General features: G+C 43.5%; 2 long non-coding RNA genes and 1 pseudogene across 3 annotated transcripts in view; 1 reads left to right on the top strand and 2 right to left on the bottom strand.

Moving 5' to 3' along the window:
- LOC148006609 (uncharacterized) overlaps positions 1–25,466 on the bottom strand; it is a 2,902,548-nt pseudogene that overhangs the window by 2,150,408 nt on the left and 726,674 nt on the right.
- The window catches only part of LOC148006614 (uncharacterized), a 50,685-nt gene that overhangs the window by 12,025 nt on the left and 13,194 nt on the right, over positions 1–25,466 (top strand). The gene's annotated exons all lie outside the window — the stretch shown is intronic.
- Positions 437–25,466, bottom strand: part of LOC108351603 (uncharacterized) — a 32,007-nt gene continuing 6,977 nt past the window's right edge. Inside the window, exons 3-4 of one of the 2 annotated variants that reach the window (XR_015673119.1) lie at positions 18,662–19,266; positions 437–5,048 (exon numbers count right to left, since the gene is read on the bottom strand). This is a non-coding gene — a long non-coding RNA (uncharacterized LOC108351603). Of the gene's footprint in view, positions 5,049–11,862; positions 13,816–18,661; positions 19,267–25,466 lie in introns of those variants that run through there. The other variant, XR_015673126.1, reaches the window with a different exon arrangement.

Below are 25,466 nucleotides of genomic sequence, written 5' to 3'. Positions count from 1 at the left end.
TTAAGTTATCATACTTGTTGTTATTAAAATCTCGTTGTAATAAAGTAACCACCACAACCATCCAAATAGAGCACACAAAACTAACACAGTTCCACTTGGTGAGATTTAATGGGAGAACAAGACAAGGGAAAGGGGCAAGAGAAAGAAGAGAAAAGAACGAAGAGAAGAGAGAGCATGAGGGCAGAAGAAGTCTGCCTTTCATTTGGAATATGACATAACTACTCCCACGTGGATTTGGTATTTGGACCAAAGGAATACTGGGAATGTAGGGCTGTTGCCGTGTCAACAGTTACCAAATGGTGTTGCTGCTCAAGGCAATTCCTGATACCAACAATACTGTCCCCGCCAGCGGGGACCCAGTTATTCAGGGTCCCGAAGAGGCTTTCTACCTGTGGGCCAAAATGGGGGTGAAGAGAAGAAGGAGACCAAGCAAAAGTTCTGTTGTCAAGGTCTCGTTTATTGGGATGAACATTGCAGCTTTTAAGGCTTTCAGGTAGGGGGAGTGACCTTTGTGAAATATGAAGGAGGGGGAGATGAGGGTATAGGCAGTGATAGCTGGAGGCAAAGAAGTCAGGCGATGAGGTCAGGTGGTGGAGACACTGGGTGTTGACTGAGGAGATAACTGGTATCTGCTCGAGCTGAGGCATCCCTTGAATGTTATACTCCTGTGCCGTAAATTCATGGGAGAGGCTTTATCCAACAATCTTAAGATTTATGGCAGTCATCTTCGGGGTGAGTCTCTGTGGCCAAACAGCCCAGAGTCACTTTGAACCATGCAGTCAAAAAGCGGCTAGGCCCAAATCCAATATGGCTCCGTGCATCTCCCCCATTTTTCTTTAAAAAAAAAAAAACCATTAGGTGGAAGTAGTGGTCTGAGAGAGATCAGACATGCCTCACAGAGTGCCCAGCTCGGCCATGGCAAGCCACTCTTGCAGTTAGGACTGCACCCCAATGGCTAGGAATGAACTTATGCTGTAACACACCGTTTTGGGCTATACGTGTGTGTTATTGGGGGAGAAACTGGGCAGAGGAGCATTTGACCGGCCTGCACGTTTAAACGGGGTGTAGCCACCTCTGTCTTAGGATCGACCTCTCAAACCCCAGCCTCTCTGTCATAGGACCACCTTGTCACCCTCAAGGCTCCATGTCTAGATTGGTCAAGGGTCAGAGGAAGTTGCCCGTCACTGAGGAAAGCTACATTGGATCATCTTCTCATTCCTCTTACTTGAGCCCAGGGGCGAAGGAGCAGGAGCCAGATGGCATTAATATAAGAGATTGTGGAAATTGAGCCTCTCCCAATAAGTAGTGGGCACCTCATCTGGTTCTCCTCAGCTGCTATGGCCATACCACCAAGGACCTAGTCAAGCCTCTCCTGTAATAAAATTTAGAATTCCCAATTGTTAGCAACTACTCCAGAAAGTTCACCCACTGTGCTTGCCTAACAATAGATTGGGGGAGGGTAGCTCCAGACACTGCAGACACAATGGCTGCAGCAGTAATGGCTGCTACAATATCAGCGAAAATGCCAAGGTCTTTCCCAGGACAGTTCAGGATCGGTCATTCTTCTCTGGAACAACCAGCAGGCAATGGGACCATGTCTGAGATCTGCAAAACAGGGCAGAGTTCCCCAGTCCACAGCAGCTTCCACCAAGCAACAGTGCACAGAGGGTCGGAGCGCAGGCTGTGGTGGGACAGGACACAATGACTGCAGCAAGGCCAGAATTTCTGTGATGACAAAAGATGAGTGGGAATCCTCCATATTCCTCCAAGGACACAGGAATGACTCCAGGGACCCGAACCAGGAGAGCTGAATCTTCATGCTCACAGGATCAGCAAGTCTCACCAGCCATCAGGCAGCTGGCACACTCCTGTAGCATCCTGTAGAAAAAACACAAAGATTCCCTCTTCCCCATATAAAATATCTGAACAGGATCATGCCAATATGTGGATCTTTCTATTTCACCTAGGCAGAAGTATGCCTAGCTGTAGGGTGCCATAAACTCAGAGTGTTCCTTGGCATCCAAATTTTAAAATTGAAATAAAAGGAGCATATTTTAGCATACAGGGATAACTCCCCTTTTTATTTATTAAAATATTGTTAAAATATTATTTATTAAGATAAGTCCTTAAGGATTAAATTGAGGACACTGAGCACTTGTATTTATAAATTGACTTTTATACCAAATTATTGTCTCCAGCATTACTGTTTTGGATATATAAAGAATGAGATTTTTTGACTAATTGTTCCTATGTAAGGCCTATAATCTGTCTGGTATCATTGTCCTCCCTTGTTAAGGGGTCTAGGCAATCCAGTTTGAGTTCTTAAATGGCCTATAAAGGAACAGTACTTAGTGCTCTTAACCACTGAGCCATCTCTCCAGCCCCTCACCAGCTTTATTTACCTAAACATAAGCATTAATTAGAGATGCCAAATCCTATAAATATTGTCCAGATTTAGTCGCACTAGAAATCCCTGAGCCGGTAGGGTGAGGCTGGGAGTTGAAAGTAAGCAAATGGAGTCTTCCTCTTTTCAAGAGGGTGTGTTATCAACTCCATTACCATTTTCAAAGAGCTGGGTCTATGGTTTTGTTTAGTTGTCTGAGCCAGAGCACTGAAAGGACAGTGAGTTGTCAGACAATTTACACTGAAATCACTCACTGATTTCATGTAGAAAACTTGTCTCTAATAAAGCATTAAGTAATTGAAATCAATCGTAAACCACAAGCCACACATTGGCTATCAGTATGTGAATTGAAAGCTTGATTTTTTTAACATTATAAAAACAGTGGCTAAAGCCAGGAATTTAATAATCTGTGCTGAAGCAGCAGAAACTCAAGAGAATAAACAAGTGATCCAATCATACATGTAGCCTTTTCATTAGATGAACCACCTATAAATACAGTAAGCGCATTTCCTATGGGTTGTATGCACAAATATACAGGAAATACAAAAACATGTAAAGAGTAAAATTATCAATTTTGCCTGAAAAATTTGTATATGTAATAGGCCAAATATCAGTATTTTGTAATAACCAATTAACTGTTGTTTGGCTTTTTAAAATACTTCCATGACTGTAGCCTACAATTCTGTATTAACACAACTGAAGCTTTATCTTCAATGAGGATAACAAACAAAGACCTAAGTCCTCTGGTAAGGTGAGGTACTTAGCCAACTAACATATCCTTAGTAGCTTAAAATTAGTTTTAAATACTCTTTTCTGGAGTAGTCTAACAGCTACTCCCCAAATATTAAAGCTCATTTAGAGAGCAAAAGTTTGTAGTAAAAATTTCTATATACACTTAAAGATTTAAAGTTCTAACTTCTTACATTGAAGAAGCGACAAAATTACATAATATAAGGCTATTAGCCATTCTTTAGTAAAAATTTTAATGATATCACTTTATGGGCTCTCTAAAATTATAAGCAAGCTCACGAAATGAAAACTCACAATCGCCAGGATGTAAACAAATTGTATAAAAATAATCCTCTAAATCTATCTTGAAATGGCAGTTGGATAAGCAAACAAGCTGTAATGCTCTCACAAGTTCTAAAACCTCATCAATCCTTTTTAAATCCTGTAACAATCTCTACCTGTTTGATTTTTTTCTTAATTATAAATAAGTTTGAGTTAGTCAATGTAACACTGACAATCTTTAATCACAATCTTTAAGATCTCTTTGTAACACCAGAGCACAGCCACAACTTTGGAAAGTCACCTGAATTCTGAGTATGTGACTAGGCAGCTGTTCTTGGGGCAGTGGAATTAGCATCAAAATACAGTAACTTTAGGGCAAACCACAACTTTGGCTATGACTGCCAATTCCTACATACGAACGCACGATGGTGCGGTCTCCAATACCTCAAAAAAGAGACATTGCCCTAAAATCTTTTAGAAGCCTGGTTTTTAGAATAAGAATTCCATAAAAATATTACCTCAATTTGGACCTGTTTCCCTAGGTTGGCTCATATCCAAATTACAGTTTTAAGCCAACTTTCTGTTACCAATGTTACACCTTTTAAGCTGTGAAAGCTCCTGGTGTCTTTAGGATCAGCTAGTATAAACATTTAGCCAGCCCCTGGGGAGCTTGTCCAGCAGACTTAGGCTTCTAGCTACAGATGTAGGCTCCAAAAGCCAATTGAAACTGTTTTTTATGCATTGTTCCCTTCTTGAAACGAGTTAAAACCAAGTCAAGGTGTGAACGACTGGCAGATAAAGTTTTTATCATTTTTTCTTTTAAACACGAAACATAAAACATTTAAACAACGAGAAACAAAGACCACAGACATAAACTGACAGACATGGATAGCTTGGTGCACCAAGGACACACAATAGACATAGAGGGAAAAAACTAGATGGTGTCCCACGAAAGGGACCCACATATCCTACCTATGGAACCCAGAACTAGAAATAAGCATTTCTCCAATAGGAGCCAGCAGAGAGGCAGGACGTCTCCTGCTTTCCCTCTGTTCCTAAGAGAGCTCTGAAAAGGTTTTTCTCTTTCTCCAAAGCATCTGCGGAGAGTCCGGGAGGACTGTTTTTCCCAAACCCATTCTCTCTCATGTCTAGGGTGTAAACTATCTCTAGTCAGGGTCCAAAGACTAAAATATAACTCTAAAAGAACGCATATGCAAAAACACTTTACCATTACCTTGTCCCTTTTTTATTACAAGTTTTACTTAAGCTAGCCCCACACTGCTTAAAATTAACCAGGGACACCTTTCATCAATAAAACAAAAAAACTTGATTAAATCCTTTTTTTTAACTCTTAATCCTCTCTCCCTGAGTGAGCGCTTGATCTCTCCTATGAAACAAGCCTCCTAAATCCATACCTTCCCCATGGCAATTAGACGACAATTATTCGACCGGTCCTTACTTCCCTCTCCAGCGATGCACGAGCGATGCGGCCTGAAGAGTCCTTGATTCCCGCTGCAGCTCTCTTATCTCCATCGTCCTGTAGTCGGCCTTGCTTCGGGGTCCCTGTGTTCGGGCGCCACTTGTCCCCACCAGTGGGGACCCAGTTATTCAGGGTCCCGAAGAGGCTTTCTACCTGTGGGCCAAAATGGGGGTGAAGAGAAGAAGGAGACCAAGCAAAAGTTCTGTTGTCAAGGTCTCGTTTATTGGGATGAACATTGCAGCTTTTAAGGCTTTCAGGTAGGGGGAGTGACCTTTGTGAAATATGAAGGAGGGGGAGATGAGGGTATAGGCAGTGATAGCTGGAGGCAAAGAAGTCAGGCGATGAGGTCAGGTGGTGGAGACACTGGGTGTTGACTGAGGAGATAACTGGTATCTGCTCGAGCTGAGGCATCCCTTGAATGTTATACTCCTGTGCCGTAAATTCATGGGAGAGGCTTTATCCAACAATCTTAAGATTTATGGCAGTCATCTTCGGGGTGAGTCTCTGTGGCCAAACAGCCCAGAGTCACTTTGAACCATGCAGTCAAAAAGCGGCTAGGCCCAAATCCAATATGGCTCCTTGCACAATACTGCTGTTATAATTCGACATATTTCAAAAAGTAGTTCACAAAAAACAAAGTCTATATACACAGGGAATTGTTCTTTCACTATTAGCTGTTACTAGTTCTGCCGCATTACTATAATATTTATGGAGATGAAAGCAAATATTATCTCATAAGGAAAATTACTGACTTAGAATAACCAGAGATTGTTAATAAGGATTATTATAACCCAACTATTAGGATAACACTACGTTATAATAACATTACTTCTAATAATCCCCATGGTGTTCCAAAATAAGATAGTACAAGTCCTAAAACTGCCACCCATTTCTACTTGTCTCAAGCTCTGGCCGAATCTTTTGTGCACTGTGACAGCCAATTCTATGAAAAACTGACTCATAAAAGGCCAGTGAAAGAAGAACACAGACTGGAAACAATTAAAAAAAAGTCTATTCAGTCCCAAATCAAAGTACACCTGCCTGTTAAGATAAAGGACAGAGCAAGCACTGAAGATCCAGGTAAATATATTTAAAATGCAAATTATAACAGCCCTCAACAAACACCGAGAAGTCAACAAAATGATCTAAGTATTAAAAAGAAGAAACAAAACAAACAAACAAAAAAAACCAAAAACCCCAAACCACTCTTTCTCGTCAACAAGGTGGCCAAGTAGCAGATGCCAACATGCAGATCTTCATGTAGACCTGAATGGGAAAGACCATTACTCTTGAGATTGAGCCCAGAGACACCATCAATAATGATCCAAGAAAAGGAAGGCATCCCACCGACCAGCAGAGCTGATATTCGCTGGCAAACATTTGGAGGATAGCCACACCCTCTTGAACTACAACATCCAGAAAGAGTCCACCTTGTACCTGGTGCTGCGTCTGCACAGTGGCATCATTGAGTCATCCCTTTGTCACCTTGTCCAGAATTACAATTGTGACAAGATGATCTGCCACAAGTACTACTCATGCCTGCACACAGTGTAGTCAACTGGTACAAGAAGTTCGGCCACTCCAACAACCTGAGCCCCAAAGAAGAAGGTCAAATAAGGCTGGGGCCATACCTGGCCTGTGACCCTGTGACCAAATAAAATCCATTGCCTGGGGCAAAAAAAAAGAGAGAGAGAGGGAGAGAGAGAATATGACAAAGAAAAATATCAAGCTCGGCACAGGACTTAAACCCTAGCATTGAGAGACAGAGGGCAGGCACATCTCTGGAAGTCTGAAGTCAGCCTGGTCTACAAAGTGAGTTCCAGGACAGCCAGGGCTATACAGAAAACCCTGACTCAAAAACAAAACAAAATTCTGACAATTAGCTTTCCTGTGTAAAACCATTATGACTCATTAGCATATCCAACAAAAATTCATGTATTGGTGGCAAGAAAATACACTGTTAACTATGAATGCTCTATGCTGGTACAGAACACCGGACAAACCCACATTTGGAAAACAGCTGTGTAAGAAATATAGTAAGACACACATTTAAACAACTAACATTATTGGAATTTGTACTAAAAACTGAGATCTTACGAGTAAACTGTAGTGGTTTGGCTTGATGCTGCTTGTATATTATTGTTCATATTGGTTCCTCAAGAGGGGTTGCCCCCACCCCACAAGCAGAGCATCATGTACTTAGGTGATGCTATGTGAACCTTCTCTCCACTTAAATAGGTCAATAAAAGGTTAGAGCCTATGATTGGGTACTGGATAGGAAAGGTGGGACTGGAGTCTCAGGAGGCAGTGGCAAGTAGAAGGAGAAAAAGAATGAAGGAAGAGGAGAGAAGGAAGCCACTATGTACCAGAATCATGTGGCTGGGAGAAACCAGAAGTAATAAGGCGTCTTAGAATTGGGAAATAAGTTAGTATTATATTAGATATGCCCAATCTAGGCATATAACTTATGATTAAAATATTTGGATTGTGTAACTTTTACATGGGCTATTAGGGTTGGAAATTTTAGTAACAAATTGACAAACCCATGTCTGGCTTAGAACCAAAGTAACCCGATATGGAAATCCACCCCCATCCACTGAATATTAACAACTAGGGCTTCACTCTAAAGCTGCTTCAGGGTGGAAATTAAGCATGAGTCTAAAGGGTGTACAGAGACCTAACTGAGAGGCTCCCTGCCCAAGCCCCAAGCACACCTAGGCAACCAGAGGTACCACACCAGCCCTGAGCTGGGACACAAGGTCGCGCCAATGCCACAACATAGTTGGGGTTTCCTGAGTCTGAGATCTTTTCCCAATCTGTTGGTTGCCATTTTGTCCTTACAACTGTGTTCTTTGCCTTATAGAAGCTTTGCAGGTTTATGAGGCCCCATTTGTTGATCCTTGATCTTAGAGCATAAGTTATTGGTGTTTTCTTCAGGAAATTTTCTCCAGTGCCTATGTGTTCGAGGTTTTTCCCCACTTCTTCTATAAGTTTGAGTGTATCTGGTTTGATGTGGAGGTCCTTGATCCACTTGGACTTAAGCTTTGTACAAAGTGATAAGAATGGATAGATCTGCATTCTTCTACATGCTTACCTCCATTTGAACCAGCACCATTTCCTGAAAATGCTATCTTTTTTCTTTGGTTCCTTTGTCAAAAATTAAGTGTACATAGGTGTGTGGGTTCATTTCTGGGTCTTCAATTCTATTCTACTGGTCTATTTGTCTCTATACCAATACCATACAGTTTTTATCACTATTGCTCTGTAATACTGCTTGAGTTCAGGGATAATGATTTCCCCGGAAGTCTTTTTATTGTTGAGGATAGTTTTAGCTACCCTGGGCTTTTTTGTTATTCCGGATGAATTTGCAAGTTGTTCTGTCTAACTCTATGAAGAATTGGCTTGGAATTTTGATGGGGATTGCATTGAATCTGAAGCAGTCATTACAAGTCTCCCAACCAAAATGAGCCCAGGTCCAGATTGGTTCAGTGCAGAATTCTATCAGACCTTCATAGAAGACCTCATACCAATACTATCCAAACTATTCCATGAAATTGAAACAGGTGGAGTACTCCCGAATTCCTTCTATGAAGCCACAATTACTCTTATTCCTAAACCATACAAAGACCCAACAAAGAAAGAGAACTTCAGACCAATTTCCCTTATGAATATCAACAGAAAATGCTCAATAAAATTCTTGCAAACCGAATACAGGAGCATATCAAAACAATCACCCATCATCATCAAGTAGGCTTCATCCCAGGGATGCAGGGATGGTTTAACACACAGAAAACCATCGATGTAATCCACTATATAAACAAACTGAAAGATAAAAACCACATGATCATTTCATTAGAGACTGAGAAAGACTTTGACAAAATACAACACCCCTTCGTGATAAAGTTCCTGGAAAGAACAGGAATTCAAGGCCCATACCTAAAGATAGTAAAAGCCATATACAGCAAACTAGTAGCTAGTATTAAACTAAATGGAGAGCAACTTGAAGCAATCCCACTAAAATCGGGGACTAGATAAGGCTGCCCACTCTCTCCCTACTTATTCAATATAGTTCTTGAGAGTTCAATATAGTTCCAGAGCAATCAGACAACAAAAGGAGATCCAAGGGATACAGATTGGAAAGGAAGAAGTTAAAATATCACGATTTGCAGACCATATGATTGTATACTTAAGTGATCCCAAAAGTTCCACCAGAGAACTGCAAAAGCCACTTAGGCCTGGTCTACAAATTGAGTTGCACAAGGTGAAAGAAACGTGTTCCCTTGAATCAGCACAATTTCTGTGTCCACCTCCTCCACAAAATATGACCAGAGTCTCTAGAAGTGTAGGGACAGACACCAAAAGCACGTAGGATGCTGTTAAGAGGTCCAAGTCGCCCCCACCCTAATTTCCCTTTGTCTCTCTACTAACCCTCCAAGTTCCCAATGAAAGTGGCCAGAGAGTCTCCTGGGATGCTCTCCAGATGCTTTTGCTGCAGGTGTCCTCAAGGTCAATTTTCAAAATGACTGCTTTTTCCAAGGTTTTTCCCAAGGTACACTACTGGGGACAGCTGTTATCACTAATACTTGGCTAGGATTTTAACATCCTAGTGTTTTCATACGAACCCTAAGAAGGTCCCATCCCTCATCTTCAATTCAGAGTTGGTTCAGTTCCAGAAAATCTTAGACCCTCACCCCTAGGCCCAGAGCAGCCAGGTCTCCCTATTCCTACCCCGACGCCACACCTCAGGCCAGCCAGGTAAAGACAAAGTCGCTCATGCACAGAGCGACCCCCTGGCACTAGGGTGGGGTACTCGGGTGCCCCAGCCCTTATTCACCTTACCTGTCTGGACCAGGATGGCCAAGGAGAAAATGAGGTAAAGGAGGAGAGCAGTGAGCCTAGCCACCATGGCTGGGAGCAAGTGCAGGGCCCCAGAGGAGGACAGCTATCCCAGGAGGGCCTGAGAGGTGGGTGGGGAGGAGGGGCCGGAGAGTAAGAGCCTATCACAGCTGCAGGACCCCACCAACAGCTAGAACCACTTGAGCAGCTTGGCAGCAGTCTTGGGGTGGGACATGGGGGAGAGGGCAGAGGCGGGGCTAACAGACACCCTTGGGTCGCCTGATCCGGATTGGGTGGTGTTTCTACTTGTTGCCCACAGAACCCTCCCCATCCTGCATTGCTATGGGAATGTCAGAAGCAGCCTGCGTGTGTCAAAAGCCAGGGGGTGAGAAACAGCAGTGGAGATGGTGCTCAGAAATGGCTAACTGTGGGACCACCACACCCTGGCCCAGAGCTTGCGACCTTGGGCCGCACCTTCCTCCTCTACTTCAGTTCTCCCAGCTGCGAGGACCCCAGCACCTCAGCAGTGCTTGCTACACTAGGTTGAAAGCTGCAACAAAATCCCTGCCCCAGACTCAAAGAACTGGTCTGTTTGTGTAGCTGCCTGGAACAAGGTGGAATCTGAGGATCAGGGCAGGCAACAGGGAGGGTGACCTCAGTCCAGAGTCGGGAACAGTTCCCGAGGCTTGAGTTAGGGATGGCCTTAGTGAAGGGAAAGTTCACAGCTGCTCAATCTACTGAGACTAACAAATGCACTGCAGTCTTTCCCCATGAATCTCTCTCTCTGCAAATGGAGTCTACCTCCCTGGCAGTGAGAATGCAGATACTCTCTGCTGAGACAACCAAAAACCCACTGCAGCCTGGAATTGAAAGCTCCCAATATGAGCAGGGCTGCAGCCAGCTCTCAGGACAAAGAAACACTGCTCAGGGTGGCAGCATGGAACCTGTCCATACCATCATGCTGCATAAGCTGCCCTGGGGCCACTTCAGAGCACCTCTCCTATTCCTATTCCTATGGGGCAGATACAACACATATACATATGCACAGGCAGGCAGGCAGGCATGCACAGACAGACACACAAACACAGACACAGACACAGACAGACAGACAGACACACACACACATACACACACACTAATGAAAACAATACTAAAAAGAAGAGAAATTTTCTGAGCCTTTAACAAAATCCTAATTCCCTGACTCAGGAAACCAAATCCTATATGCTTAAAGGGGAAGTTAAAACGTACTGAGAAGGGTGCTCTCTATTCAGAAAATAAGGTTCAAACAGCATCTGTCTTCAAACTACACAACAGAGCTGCGGGGGAACTCAAGTCCATCCACGACCAGAAGCCGCGCATTTCGTACCTTGAGCTGGTACTAGAAGGTCTCAGCCCCATGTCAACAGCTGCCCAGAGTAAGCCCACAGCTGCTGGATAAACCTCTGGGACAGCAGTGTTTCCTCTGAACATAAATAATAACAATTACATGTTTCTATGCTTCACACAGCTCACCAAACATTCTTTCTTAAGGGCTAGGCTTTCCCACACATGAACTTGTACACATGAACACACATAAATTTTTTTAAATAAAATTTAAAAGTATTTTTCTCCTCTAAGACTTAAAAGCTTCCAGTTGGACAATCTCCCCCTGAATGTCTTTTTCATAAGCATTCTAGCATTTAGATGTCAGCATTGACTACATTTGGCAGCTGATTAAATACCACAGATCATGTCCCTCTGGGTTATGCTGTTATCCTCAGTTCCCAGTGACTGGTTCCATTTCAGGCCTTTCTGAGCTCTTAAACAGCCACGTACAACCTTTGACACTGTGACACATTATCATCTACAAAGTTCACACTTCAAGAACCATGACCGATTGCAAAAGAAAACTCTCTGAAGGTTTTAGATCAGTTTACAGTTTTGTGCTGGGCCATAGCCCACTCCTCAGGTTTCAGACAACTGTGCATACACCCACTTTCCAATAACTGTGTGCTCTTCCTGGGCCAGGAAAATACAACCCCCAACAAAAGGCCACTCAAAAACACATCTGTAACACAAAATCCCTTTGAGGAAACTTTTGATTCGTGCCTTTAAATCTCTTTAGATAGAAAGAACTCACACTGAATATTTTAGGAGATTGTTAGAAGAATTTGAAAGTTCTAGAACTTTTAAAAGAAATCCATGCCTTTGGCTTTAACAAAAACAAATGCTCATCAAACTTCATCAAGCAGAAAAGGAGCCAGGAGGCAAAAGCTTTTTAATGAGACTTTCTGTTTTCAGTTTCTCTGTTTTCCAACCCAGCTGTTCACTCCTCCCCCCCATCCTCCAGTTTGCTATGTTTTAAATCCTCTAAAGATTAGTAATGATGGTCTTAATTGTCTTCTGAGGAACAGACTAATGCAGGCACTCAAAACATAACATATACTAACAACAATTCCTGGCAATACGTTTATAAATGAAAATCAGAGACCTGAGGGTGAAATAAGTTGCCTTAGCATAGCCAAGATTCAAACTTGACAACAACGGTCCTACCCTAACTATTACTCTATACTCTGTTAAACACAAAGTGTTTTCTTCCCTCCTGAACTATTTCTCTAAACAAATCCTGACCCTGCAGAAAATGTCCCAGCAGAACCAGAAGGTCCTCTTTGCTAGGTTAATGTTTTTGTCAATACACGGACAGAAAAACTGTGAAGTTGAAATGCTGTGGAGAGAGGTGTGACCTCTGACAAGTCCTCCTGGCAGAGATCATTGAGCAGGGAGAGCAGGAGATAGGTGTGGGGGAGGATGAATCTAGGACCAGTTTCCCAGTCCATCAGGGTGGATGAAAAGTTGTTCCCTCTGGGCATTCCCCTGCCTTCTTCCTGCTACCTTTAGTGCTAGTGAGTCACAGAACCAGGTTAAGGTGGTTCAGGGGAGGTGAAGGCCACAGCTATGGGGACAAGAACCAGAACTAATAGCAGACACAGGTGTCTATACCATGTTCTCTCCCTAAGGCTCTTCAGCATGTTTGCCTAAGCCTGCACAGCTAACTACCACAGTCAAAGCTAAATGGCTGTACCCTCCATCCTGCAATGCCTATGAAGCCTCACCTTCTCTGAACTTGCAAACCGAAATTTTTCATTACACTTGGGAGGAGAGCTGGCTGTATAATCCAGGCTGGCCTAGAATTCTCTATATGGCCCAGGCTACTCTTGAACCAAGACAATCTTTCTGTCTCAGCCTGCCCCAGCCTTCCCCAGCCTGCCCGGTACAGGGATGGGCCCAGGTGAATTACCATATCAAGTTTGTCAACTCTGCTATATTTTCTTTAAACAAAACCTCAAATGCCCAGTTTTTCAATGCACTTGCCTTGAGCTTTAGAACCCACGTAGTCCTCCAGTCCTACCACATACCTCCCTCTACTCAGGGGTGGCATGTACCAGAATCGGGGTAATTAGGAAGGATTTCTCCTTCCAAAGGAGCGACCGGAACATCTGGCTGTGAAAGCATGGCCATACCTCTGGATAGGACCTCGTGTTTCTGTTCCCAAGGTCTTTCCTGCCTGGAGTTAGGAAAGCTGCATCTGCCTGTGGAGGAGCTGGGGTTCTGGTGCCCACTGGTTCCAAAAGCAATGCTGGGTCCTTGAAATCCAGGACCTCTACCTCTCCCACAGGTGGCCCCTGTTTGATTTGATGGAACAAGAAGTCAATTCTGTTTCCCGGTAGGATGGCCAGTTACCAGGTGCTGGGTGTGGCAAAGGAGAAGCGTGATCAGAATCTGGAGACGTGGTGCCAACATCCACAAAGCTCGAATTAGCCTTTGATTTGAAAGACACATAAATACATCGATTCTGCTGTGGTCTTCCAGGGCCTTCCCCGGTTCAATTGGTGGGTATTCTACATCCTCTCCAATCTCCTTGTGATAATTGCAACTGTCCTCAATACAGATCTCCAGGGCTGCAGCATGGTTGAAGGAGTGCTCCAGCGCTGAGGAGCAGGCTGTGGAATGGTCACCTCTGACCGTGGCTGGCCAGACATTGTCCAGGGCCAGCCTGCTGCTGATGTGAAAAGCCGACGCCCCAGGAATCCCCGGGTTGCTTAGTCTAAGAACAGAGGAAAGAGTGGATTGTAACCAGTCCATTCATCCTCCTTCAGAATTCATATTGAAATCAAAAGACTTTAACGATCAAAGTCAAACTTTCCATGCTATGCCAAACAGAAGCAAAGCTTCTAAGTAACTGAGATAAATACCGTACAGGAACTTTGTTATAAGCTGCCTTTTGTCTGGCATTGTGTATGGAACACTAAGCCATCAGGTTATATATCTGCTCCAGAAGCCCAAATCAAATATTCTGTCAAAAACCTGGCTGTCTTGAGAGCAAACATGGAATGCAAGAATATTTTATGCTTTCTCGACGTGAATGAAAACTTAAATCAGACTCAAGCTTACTTAAGCTTAAAATTCCTAAAACACTTAAATAGTACTGATTTCTACAAGCCATGCCTACACCAGTGCTTATCAGTCTTCACTGTACTCTGCAAGATAGGGGTGGTAGCTGTGCTAGTTCTTAGTGAGGAAAAAGTTGGTTTTGAGAGGTTAGCTAATCTTCAGATCATACAGCCAAAAGTTGGCAAAGCCCCGGCAAGAATTTCATGCTACCACGAAACTTTGTCTTCCAAACATCTCTGTGTAATCTGATTCACATGGACTAATATATTAATGACAGAGGATGATAGATCTATCAGTACTTTTTAATGACCAAGTCTAAAACAATTTTTGAGCAAAAGTTCAACATAGGTAAGATACAAATGTATTAATCAAAATGAGGCTCAGTATTTGGGAACAGATCTTCATTTTCTCTGTAGAGTAGGCCATGAAACCCTGTTAGTTCCCAAGAATCTCTTTTCTTAGAGGAGTCTCACCAGATAGTCCCAGCTATCCTGAAACTTAAGATCTTCTGCTGGGATGTGGCACTACTCTTGCCAGCTCAGTCACCTGCTATCTCAGTGTCAATGAACGCTTGCTGTGAAGAGGACAGCCATGTGTAAGATGACTCCTAACCCTAAGAGAAAGCTCGGGTTAGGAAGTCTCTGGAAGAATGAAGGAACGTCCATTCAGAGCCTGCCCCACATGTGGCCCATATATATACACCCACCGAACTAGATAAGATGGATGAAACAAAGAAGTTCAGGCTGACAGGAACTGGATGTAGATCTCTCCTCAGAGACACAGCCAGAATATGGCAAATGCATAGGCGAACGCCAGCAGCAAACCACTGAACCGAGAACGGGACCACCCGATTGAAGGAATCAGAGAAAGGACTGAAAGAGCTTGAAGGGGTTTGAAACCCCATATGAACAACAATGCCAACCAATCAGAGCTTCAGGTGGCTAAGTCACTACCCAAAGACTGACCCTGGGCTCCAACCGCATAGGTAACAATGAATAGTCTAGTAAGGGCACCAGTGGAAGGGGAAGCCCTTCATCCTGCCAAGAGGGAACCTCCAGTGAACGAGATTGTTGGGGGGAGGGCGGTAATGGGGGGAGGATGGGGAGGGGAACACCCATATAGAGTGGGAGGGGAAAGGTGTTAGGGGGATGTTGGCCTGGAAACCAGGAAAGGGAATAACAATTGAAATGTAAATAAAAAATACCCAATTTAATAAAGATGGAGAAAAAAATGACTCTGGAAAACGGGACCTAGCCAATGATATCAATCCTGTGTTTGCACAAAATACCAAAGCTCAAATTATCCCAGAATCTGTAATTTCCTCAAGAATCAACAATCAAGAATAAGAGGGAATGGCTAAAAAGAGGTATTAAGATTCACTGAATCATATAACAAGATCTTTGTTCACTGGGGCAAGTATTCATCATTCTAGTCTAGGTTTCTACTGCAATAATGAAGAGAGTTGAGGTTTTCTTCAGTTCTCTATCTCTCTCTCATTCTGTGCACTGTCCAGTAGCCACTACCTGTACCCAAGTGTATTCATGATACTCTGCTGCACTGGCTAGATTTCGTCACCTTGATGCAGACCTGAGAAGAGATTGCCTCAATCACACAGGCCTGAAGGCAAGTCTGGGGGAGGGGCGTCTTCTTGGAAGAGCAGTTCACTATGGGTGATACCACCCTAGGGTACCATCTCTGGTTGTGTAAGAAATCCAGCTGAGTAAGACAGAGGAACCAAGCCAATAATAATGTTCCTCCATGGCTTCCGCTCCAGTTCCTACCTCCTTCTAGGTTCCTGTCTTGCTTTAGTTCCTGCCTTGGCTCCCCTAATGCACTGTGTGACCCAGGACAGTAAACCAAATAAACCCTCTCCTACCCAATCAGATCAGTGTTCGTCCCTTCTGTGATTTGTTATATTCAATTGCTAAGGTTTCTTTTCATTTTTTGAGACACAGTATCATGTAGCTGATGATAACCTTGAGCTTCTATTCCTCCTGCCTGCACCTCCCAAACACTGGGATACCAGGAGTGATACTAAACCCTGTTTGTGTGGCACCAAGGTCAAAACTCTGGGCTTTGTGTCTGCAAGGCAATGTCCTACCAGCAGAGCTTCAACTCTTGCCCTCAGTTGGTGCTTATAGAAATTAGGGTTGCAAATAAAACACACCACAGAAGACAAAACTCCAGGCTGAAAAAATGACTTAGCGGGGAAAGCCACTTACCTACAAGAGCTTAGAGCTATACCCAGAATCCACGTGGTAGGGGGAGAGCACAAACTCTGACAAACTGGATTCCGACCCAGACACCTCCCCACCAGCTGCCTCCAACCCCCAACTCCCACACAGTAATGTAATTTTAAAAACTGAACCCAATCAGTAAGAAGAGACTCTGGAGCCCCAGCCCATCCCACAGCAGGGTATTGCAGCTGGGAAACCTCTTGAGTTTGGAAGTGGACAGCTTCAAAGCTTCAAAGAATAAGAAAATACAAATCATGCAAGAGTGGATCTAAATAAATGCCTTCTAATGAGACATAAATCAATATCCTGGCGTTTGCCACAGTGCCTGGTGGGAATCTAAACAGTTAATTTACCCTCCACACTGAGGTCCTTTATGAATGCTCACAGATAGAATTTGTCTCCTAGAAAGAAAAACTGTATCACAAACAGAACAGCCATGCTGGCCTGCCTGTGACTAATCCCTTCCCAGGAACTACTCTCTTCCCTGCCTGAATATGCATATGTTTCAGAAGAGGCCTGCAAATATGAATAATGTATGACCTTTGTTGGAGGAAGACATTCCAGGACTAGGAAAATGTTCTTCTACTTGGAGGGGTACAGCAAAGCATCCAGAGGGAGCTAGGACCATGATCCTGAGCTACTTTAGTTTACAAATGTTGTCCTCAATGCTGGGCATGTGTGATGCAATGTTTCAACCCTTAAGACAACGATACTGACAGAATCTGGAGGAAAGAAGCCTAGGAGACAGTGTTAAGTATGGAAACACTGAATGGGAGGCAAAGCCCACGCTGAAAGGGGAGGTAGCAGCGCTGTCACTCAGAGTAGTGGTAGGATAATTCTGACTTGCATTTTATGTTATTTTATTGTCTGTAGTTTGTCTCATTTTATTAAGCATGAGGCACACCAAATTTGTCAATCACTCTGGTCATGTCTCACACTGCTCCTTTCTGGCACACGCCTGTGTCTTAAAAATTGTAGTATTTCAAGCACTCAGCCCTCCTTCCAAGGGACTCTAGGTACAACCTGGGGAGAGAGAGTCTTTAAGCTAGAGGGTAAGAGGTTAGAGGAGAAAGGATAGAGGCCAACTGCTAAGTCTGTTCTAGAGTCTAGACTACACAGACTAGGGTGAGATGGAGACCAAGACCCGGTATGGATCACAGAACAGGAGGGGACACTCGTATGTAGAACCCTTGGAAATAAGGCTGAGTGCTTGAAATACTATGATTTTTAAAGGCAAAGCCCCTGGACACCAACAGAATCTGGGAAGGACCAAGAATCACAGAGTATTAGAATGAGAATTGGTACCTGCATAGCCATGAGAAGTTGCTGTGCGTGTGTATGTGTGTGCCCGTGTGTCTGTGCTTGTTCATGTGTATGCAAAAAGCATGTGAGGAGAAAGTTGTGTTTCCCTACTAGAGCCATAAAGGCCTTCATACAGGTGCTCACACACACATGCACGCCCATGGACACACTCGCACGCTCGCTAACACACACACACACACACACACACAAACACTGTCATCCATTCACTCTGGTTCTTCATTGTCTCCTTTGATGCTTTCCAGAAATATCAAAATTGCAGGAGAGGGGCAGAGTGAGCTGTAACCGGAGTGACTGATAAAATGAACCAAAATACACACAACCAGGTAACATGAAATCCAAGTAAGAAACACCCTATCTACTCTGCATAAGAGATCACCCCTGTATCCATACGTCAGAGGTGTATTGACTATGGCTCGGTCATTTGACTCTGACATAAGCACCTTTCATAATTTCGGTAAGACTATTGGTAAAACTGGGAAGATAGTTATACTTACCGCCTATAAGTTGAGAGAGTTTTAATTAAGATAATATCTGCAAGGGTTTTATCACAATGCTCTGCAGATAAAGTGATCGGCAAATTTTTGCTCTGTCACTCTATCTGCCCATGATCTAGTTTGACTGAGAAGCAACTATGGGAAGCCACAAAGTAACTACTGTGGGCTAAGATAGTATTGCAAAATACAAAGACAAAAGAGCCCACCTGAAGTCTATAGTCTCTTAGGAGCACCAATTGGACAGATACCTGCGGAATAGCCTATTGCAGCACTAGCAAAATAACCCACTGGGGAGACTAAGAAATGGATTTGTCTCTGGTAACGCTGTGAGTAAACCAGTCAGCATGATTTCTGGTGATGGTGCCAGGAGAACGCTGAGACAACTAAAAGCCTCATCTACCTCCCCCCTCCATTATAGAACTCATAATTTAATCCTTAACAATACCTGTTTGAAAGACTGAATCATGATGCCTCCTCTCCAGAAAAGCATCCACTGAGGCAGTTAGTTATGACTGGATATTTTTATGTAACCCCAAGAACAATATTTTCACAGCAAGCCCCAGTAGTTCTGCAAAAACATATAATCACTGCTGTTTCTGGTTTCTATGCCTGACAGATAGTGCAGGATAAAGAAAGAATCTTTTAAATCTTGGACAGCCTGAAGCTCCAGAGGTCCAGCTTAGCTCTTGGTTTTCAACCAGCGCCTTTCTTAGAACCCACCAGAGGTTATTATCAAATGGTTTCTGGCCACTAGAGATAGTGTCCCTCCTAAATGTCCTTCCAGTGCATAGCACAGTCACACACTCCACATTATTCACTGGTAGAGATTCTTCACCGACTGCTCACTGTTAGTCAGGCTGAAATACAGGGCTTTTCTCTTCACATCATCTGCTTCCCCTTGGCAGAATCCCACCTTAGCAGGAAGCTGCGGCTGGACACTGTAGGATTCTTTGGGGTGAGTTCCAAAAACTGAAGACCATTGGGAGGATAGAGAAAGAGGGCATAGGAATCACATTCTTCGGATGCCAGAACGGCCGGGAACGTGTTCACCTGTGGACAAAAAGAAATTGCAGACACCCTTAAGCAAAGAAATAAACAAAAGAAGAAAATCAGAACACAGGTAAGGTGTTCTAAAAAGGAGGCGGAGGCCAGACCCTTTTGAGGATTTCCCCATGTTGGTTTTGAACATAATCGCCTTTAGAATCCCCTCTTCAAATTACAAATAAAAATTTGTAAACCATGTGTTTTTTTTAATCTTTTCTACCAATTTAGATCAATAGTTAAATAATGCATAAATGAAACACTGGTTTAAAATCTTTAGGATTGCAGGGAAGAGGATGAAGAAGAACTAACTAACACTAAGGATATTTGAAAAAGCCATATGAAGGGCCAGAGAGACGGACAGTTAGGGCACAGGCTGATCTTCCAGAGGTCCTGGGTTCAATTCCCAGCACCTACTCGCCCATGGTAACTCACCCCTGCTTGTAACTTCAGTTGCAGGACTTCTGACAGCCTCACACAGACATACAAGTAGGTAAAACGTCCATGAACATTAAAATACAAAAGCCATATGAAAAGCTACTTGCCAACTTACAATGAATGTTACAAGGTGAGTAATTCTCCTTCCATTGGCTACAAGTTCTCAAAAAGTCCAGAGCTAGATGTAGGACACCTTGCTCTCAAGTTGTTGGTCGAGGATGTCACAGAGATGATACCAGAGTTGTCAATTCTCATTGCTCAGGGCTACCCATCAGAATGTGATGGTAAGATCCTATAGCTGATGACACCACACAAGTAGGTCAAAGAACTTGAAGAAATCACACAGACCTGCCTGCACAGTACTTAGCAGGAAGCTTCCACCCCTGCTAGCTTTATGATGCTAGAAGTTGCTATGCAGACTATTCTCACTCCACTGTGACTACTCAGGGCTACATAACAAAAGCCCTGGCAAGATGTACTCATGGGTGCTCCATAAATGGCAGGAATGCATTGAGGATCACCAATCATTTTCTGGGTGGATTCAAGGTCTGCACTACAAGAGGAAACTTTTGCCTGGCATTGTAAATCTGGACAGGAAACCATGGCAGAGAGGCTCATAAGCCCTGGGAGTGAACCATAACTACTATTTTCTTAAATGGATATATAGTATCCAACTATACCAGTTACAAGCTCAAAGATTAACACAGCTCTCAGTGGTCATTGGGGGAGCATCTTCATACAGTGGATGGTAGTTAATACACATTCGTAACTAGTCCGAGTATTGAGAATGAACTCTCTGTGGAGAGCTCAGCCACAGAAGCTCCCACCGTATCAAGTTCCCTCAAGGCTCAGGGAATATTGGAAAGAAAAGAGGTGGAAAGAGTTTAAGAGCCAAAGGTCGGAAGGAGTTGGATCAAAACAATGACATATTCTCATGATATGGTCGTTGAACTTACAAACTCAGTGCAGTTGGTGTCCAGCAGAAGAGCAAACCACTCAACATTCCCGCACAGATGTGGTAGGGCACTGAAGCCCCTGCCTGCAGCTGAGAAGATTCTGTCACTTGAGAACTGCTCGGGGAGGGTTTTGTTTAGGGGTATGGTCCCTAGTGAGTGGACCATACTGCAGTGGTGGCCCCTCACTCATGAGTAGGCTTCTCTGTATTCAAGGGATTATTCAAGTGGATATACTGAAATATACTGTATCAATGTATGAAATTCTCAACAAATAACATTATAACAGTGTATTTAAAAGTGGTAAGGTTGTAAGCTTCTCCAGTCCAAACTCTTTTGAGAGTTCTGGACAAGGAACAAAATTGACTTGCTCATTCCTATACCCTCAGTTTTTATTTTGTGTCTGAACAGCTTTCACATCCATATATCATATTAGCATCCATGCATGCACCCACCCATGCATCCATCCATCTATGCATCATCCATCCATGCATCCATCCATCCATGCATCCAGCAAGCCATACATCCATCTATGCATCCATCTATCCATCCATGCATCCAACATCCATGCATCCATCCATCTATACATCCATCTATTCATCCATCCATCTATGCATCCATCCAGCATGCATCCAGCAAGCCATGCATCCATCCATCTATGCATGCATCCATCCATCCATTTATGCATCCAGCCAGCATGCATCCAGCCATCCAGCCATGCATCCATCCATGCATCCATGAATCCAACATCCGTGCCTCCAGCAAGACATGCATCCATCCATCTATGCATCCACCCATTGCCTATGGCAAGCAATACTCAGTCAGGAAGCAGCTGATCAAAAGGCATCCTTACTTATTTCACAGCCAAACTCCCTTTCCCTTTCAATCTCTTTACAACGAGAGTTATCTTGTCACATTGCAGATGAAGAAAAAGACCCAGGGGCTTGCTTAAGTTCAGGCAATGATTAATGGTTGAAGCCAGCCAGACCCAACAGCTCATCCCCTGCAATAGACAGTCATCTGAACTCTACCAAACAAGCCATTCCAGGACACCTGCTCTGACCCAATCTCCCTTCCCAGGCTCAGCTCCACTAAGCCCTCTACACAGTGTTTAAGGGTCCCCACTCCTACTAAGTGCTTTGATGCTGTGTCCATATTTCCCTGCACCAAGAAAATCCTAACCAACAAGCACTGCCTCCTGGGGGTCGAGGACTATGATTCCCTGTGGAACCCCTTCCATCCTTCGGCATCCACTATGTTGGTTTTCCAGTATGTATTTGGCTCCTGTTGGTTGTCTGATTTGGCTTTGGCCTCCACTCACTAACCCGCCTGAATATTAATTCATCGGGGTTGGGTACACGCTAAACCACATTATGTTTGATGCTGCAGTCAGGACAGAGCCAAAAAACTAGGCCCCAAGAGCCTGAATTATAGGAGAGAGAAACAGCTTGGACTGGAATTTTAGTAGAGTGACTGGGGACAGACATGGTGGCAGAGGCCACAGAAAAAGGAAAGTGTCCAGGACATCAGAGTGGGGTAGGGTAGCATCACAGTGGCAGCCAATGAATGAAGAGAAACACTGTGGGAGCCAAAGCAGACCAAATGAGAGTTGGAGTCTGAATTAACACCAGGGTGACTGTGCAATTACTCCCTGATATTTCATTTACTGAGTTTCAAAGGGACCTTTTCTGCCATTACCACCTTCTTACACCAAAGAATTAGTTAAGGGATGATCCACTGTCTCAGACTCTGTAGTTGGCTTCTCTCACTAGACCATATATGCTTTACAATTTAATAGGGAACTGGGGAGACATTTCTCTTACGAATACTCGCTTTATAAAGAAGGTGGATGACAAGAAGAAAAAGAAATCACTTATTGGTATCATTACCTCTTCATTTTGCTAAACAAGACAAACTGACACAGCAAGAACCTCGAAACTGAATACAAGGAAGGAATGTGTTCTTGTGTTTTTTTCTGCCTTGTTCTAGAACATCTCAAATGTTACTTTTACCTTTCTGACAGGTAATGCTCAAGTACAGCTTTGAGGTTTGGGTAATAAGACAAAGAAATGCAGATATTAATATGGCTTCAAGAAAAAAAAAACTCTGTAGCTCCTCTGTATTCTCTAAATGGAAGAGTCTGCTTACCTTCCTTGTTTTTCAAAAAAAAGTTCATGAATTCAGTCCCCACATTCTACATTTGTTGCAGCTGTAGTCCTCAAGTATGTCATTTGCGTGGCTTGACCCTCCCCAGAAACGTCAAAACCTCTAAGTTTCCAACTCAGGAACATGAAGAGCATGCATCATCCATCATCAGTCAGGGTAGGGCCAGAGGCTGCCAAAGCTTTATTTCAGTCACAACAATGTTCAAGTAGGAGATAAAAAAACCGAACTAATAATCCCATCCTTAAATAACCAACTGTGGAGGCTCCTGGTATGGTGGCCACAATCAACTTCACAAGATACGAGAGAACCAAGGTACTAAATTTGAGCAATTCCATATGATAAGGGCTGTCTACATGTGGAGATCAGAAGGCAGTGGGGAGGAGGTCTGGGAAGAAGTGAGGAGGCTGTGATGGGAGAGCCTGACTTTAACCTGGAGATCTGCACATGTAGTGCATTACTTGCTCTATGTCTTTTCTGTGTCACCTTTTGGCGAAGCACTCACTTCAGATGGAGACTTTTTAATTTCCTCATCCCCACTAAAAGAGGCAAATAACAGAGGAGAAAACAACGAAGACTTCCTTTTAAGATAATTTATGATCCCAAAGTACATTAAGGAAGAGTTGAGCTGCTTGAAATCTGCCACACATGAACCCCTTGTCAGGGCTACAGACTTCCACACAGAATCACTAAGAGGCCACTGCATAGGCCCTGAAGAGCCCCTCCTTATAGACCCCCTCTGTCTGACTCTTCCAAAGGGAAAGGCCCTCACATTCCCAGAGACACGTTTTCCAAGAATCCTCCACACCGGTTCTGAAGGTAAGCCCTCAGTTGCACTGCCAAAACCTGTACAAGAGTCATGACCTCCCAACCTCCCCAAAGAGAAAGAGAGAGTGCCAGCTAGGAGAGGAGCTCTCAACAGGTTGGGGAGCAGTACAAAGAGGATCAGGTCAGAGTTGCCCAGCTGCAAGGTCTCCAGTTTCCTGTTCAGACAGAAAACCAGAAGGCTTCTCAAACATACCATCCAACAAGGGTAAAACATCAACCAGCAGAATGACATCTTTACAACAAGGGGTTTGTCTATTCAGCCTTACCAAAATGATAACAAAATAAGAAATGAGGTGATTCCTTCCCGGGGGACAAAGTTCAATGCTCAGTCTTCCTTAAGGACACATTCTCTGGAGGAGTAAGGCCACTGATTCTGTTCTCCAATGTTTGGTTGTATGTTCCTTTTTCCCCATTCCCATGGGGACACTGATGTGCTTGGGGTATTCCAAATTCACCCCTGTACTGCAGAGTTAAGAGAATGCCTAATGCTTTCACGGTGGCATAGTGTATCCTCCTTCATATGTAGTCTTCAAGGACTCCTAAGCACTTTTCTTCAACCCATTTTCATATATCTAGTTATTCTCTATCCTCGCTGTCTTCACTGACATGTGGTAAATTGCACACGTACTGTTTCTGTGGACTCTAGCTCCAAAAATTAAAAGCTCCAGCTAAATCCAAAGTTCTTGATCAACAACTGTCACCTCTGCACCAACTCAACACACACCATTCCATGTTAAAGCATCCAGGGACCAGCTGTGATGCTCTCTATAACCATCCAGGAAACAGTCACCAGGCATGTCTCTGATAAAGTATCTTGATTAGATTAATTAAGGAGGGAAGACCCACCCTAAATATAGACACCACCATTCCCTGGGCTCAGGCTTGCACTGCATACAAAGAAGAAAGAAAGCTTAGAAACAACACCCATCTTTGTCTGCTTCCTGGCTACAGATACAATATTTCCATCCTTTTCTGAAGCAAATTCCACGCTCCCATCCCTCTCCCAGGATGCAGCCCAGACTAGGGCAAGCTCTCCTACCACTCACACTCAGTTTCCATTCCTGTGGTCTTTCCAACCCAAATGAAATTCCTCATCAACAAAAACGTTCGACATACTATCTAACTGAGTTCTAGATAACACCCTCCACCCCAGTGAGAACACAACAGCCTTCCCCTGACACCAAAAACACACAGAGCAACGACGACGACGACGACGACAACAACAACAACCCTAACAACACAAACAACAACAAAAAACGGTACCCATCCTTACTCAGATCTTCCGGCCATAACCTCTTTGCTCTATGAAGTGACAGTTTAAGAAATCTCATGTTAACTAAATGTACATTTGTTCATTTTAGTAATGCAGTTGCACCATGCCATTCTTGCATGCCAGGTAGAACACTCTGTCACACCCAATGTGAACCTCCTGGAGGGAATGAAGAGAGCAGAAATATTTCACACTGTAAAGATATTATTCCTCTGATATCATTTCCAGTGACTAATATTAATATTACTATAACAGATGTAAGAAAACTATGTAGAGATCACAGAATCTTCCAGGCAAAGGAGATTGGTGTGTGCCAAAATCTACCTCAAAAATAAAATAAAATCTATCAAAGCAAGAGTTCAATCCCAGGGTCTTCAAAGTATTCAGAAGAACCTTCCACAGGAGTAATTGAAAACACATCTTATGCTCAAAACCTCATCGAATGGAACAAGTCCTGAAGCCCATTCAGCTTATGGCAATATCTGAAGAACAATATGGATGTTTGGAAAAGTTAAAAAACAAGAAAGCTACATAATTTTCCCCACCGAATTCCCCTA

This window comes from Rattus norvegicus, chromosome 2 (genome assembly GCF_021556685.1).
Source record: "Rattus norvegicus strain SHRSP/BbbUtx chromosome 2, alternate assembly SHRSP_T2T, whole genome shotgun sequence".
NCBI lineage: Eukaryota > Metazoa > Chordata > Mammalia > Rodentia > Muridae > Rattus > Rattus norvegicus.
This window is presented reverse-complemented; position numbering and strand designations above follow the sequence as displayed.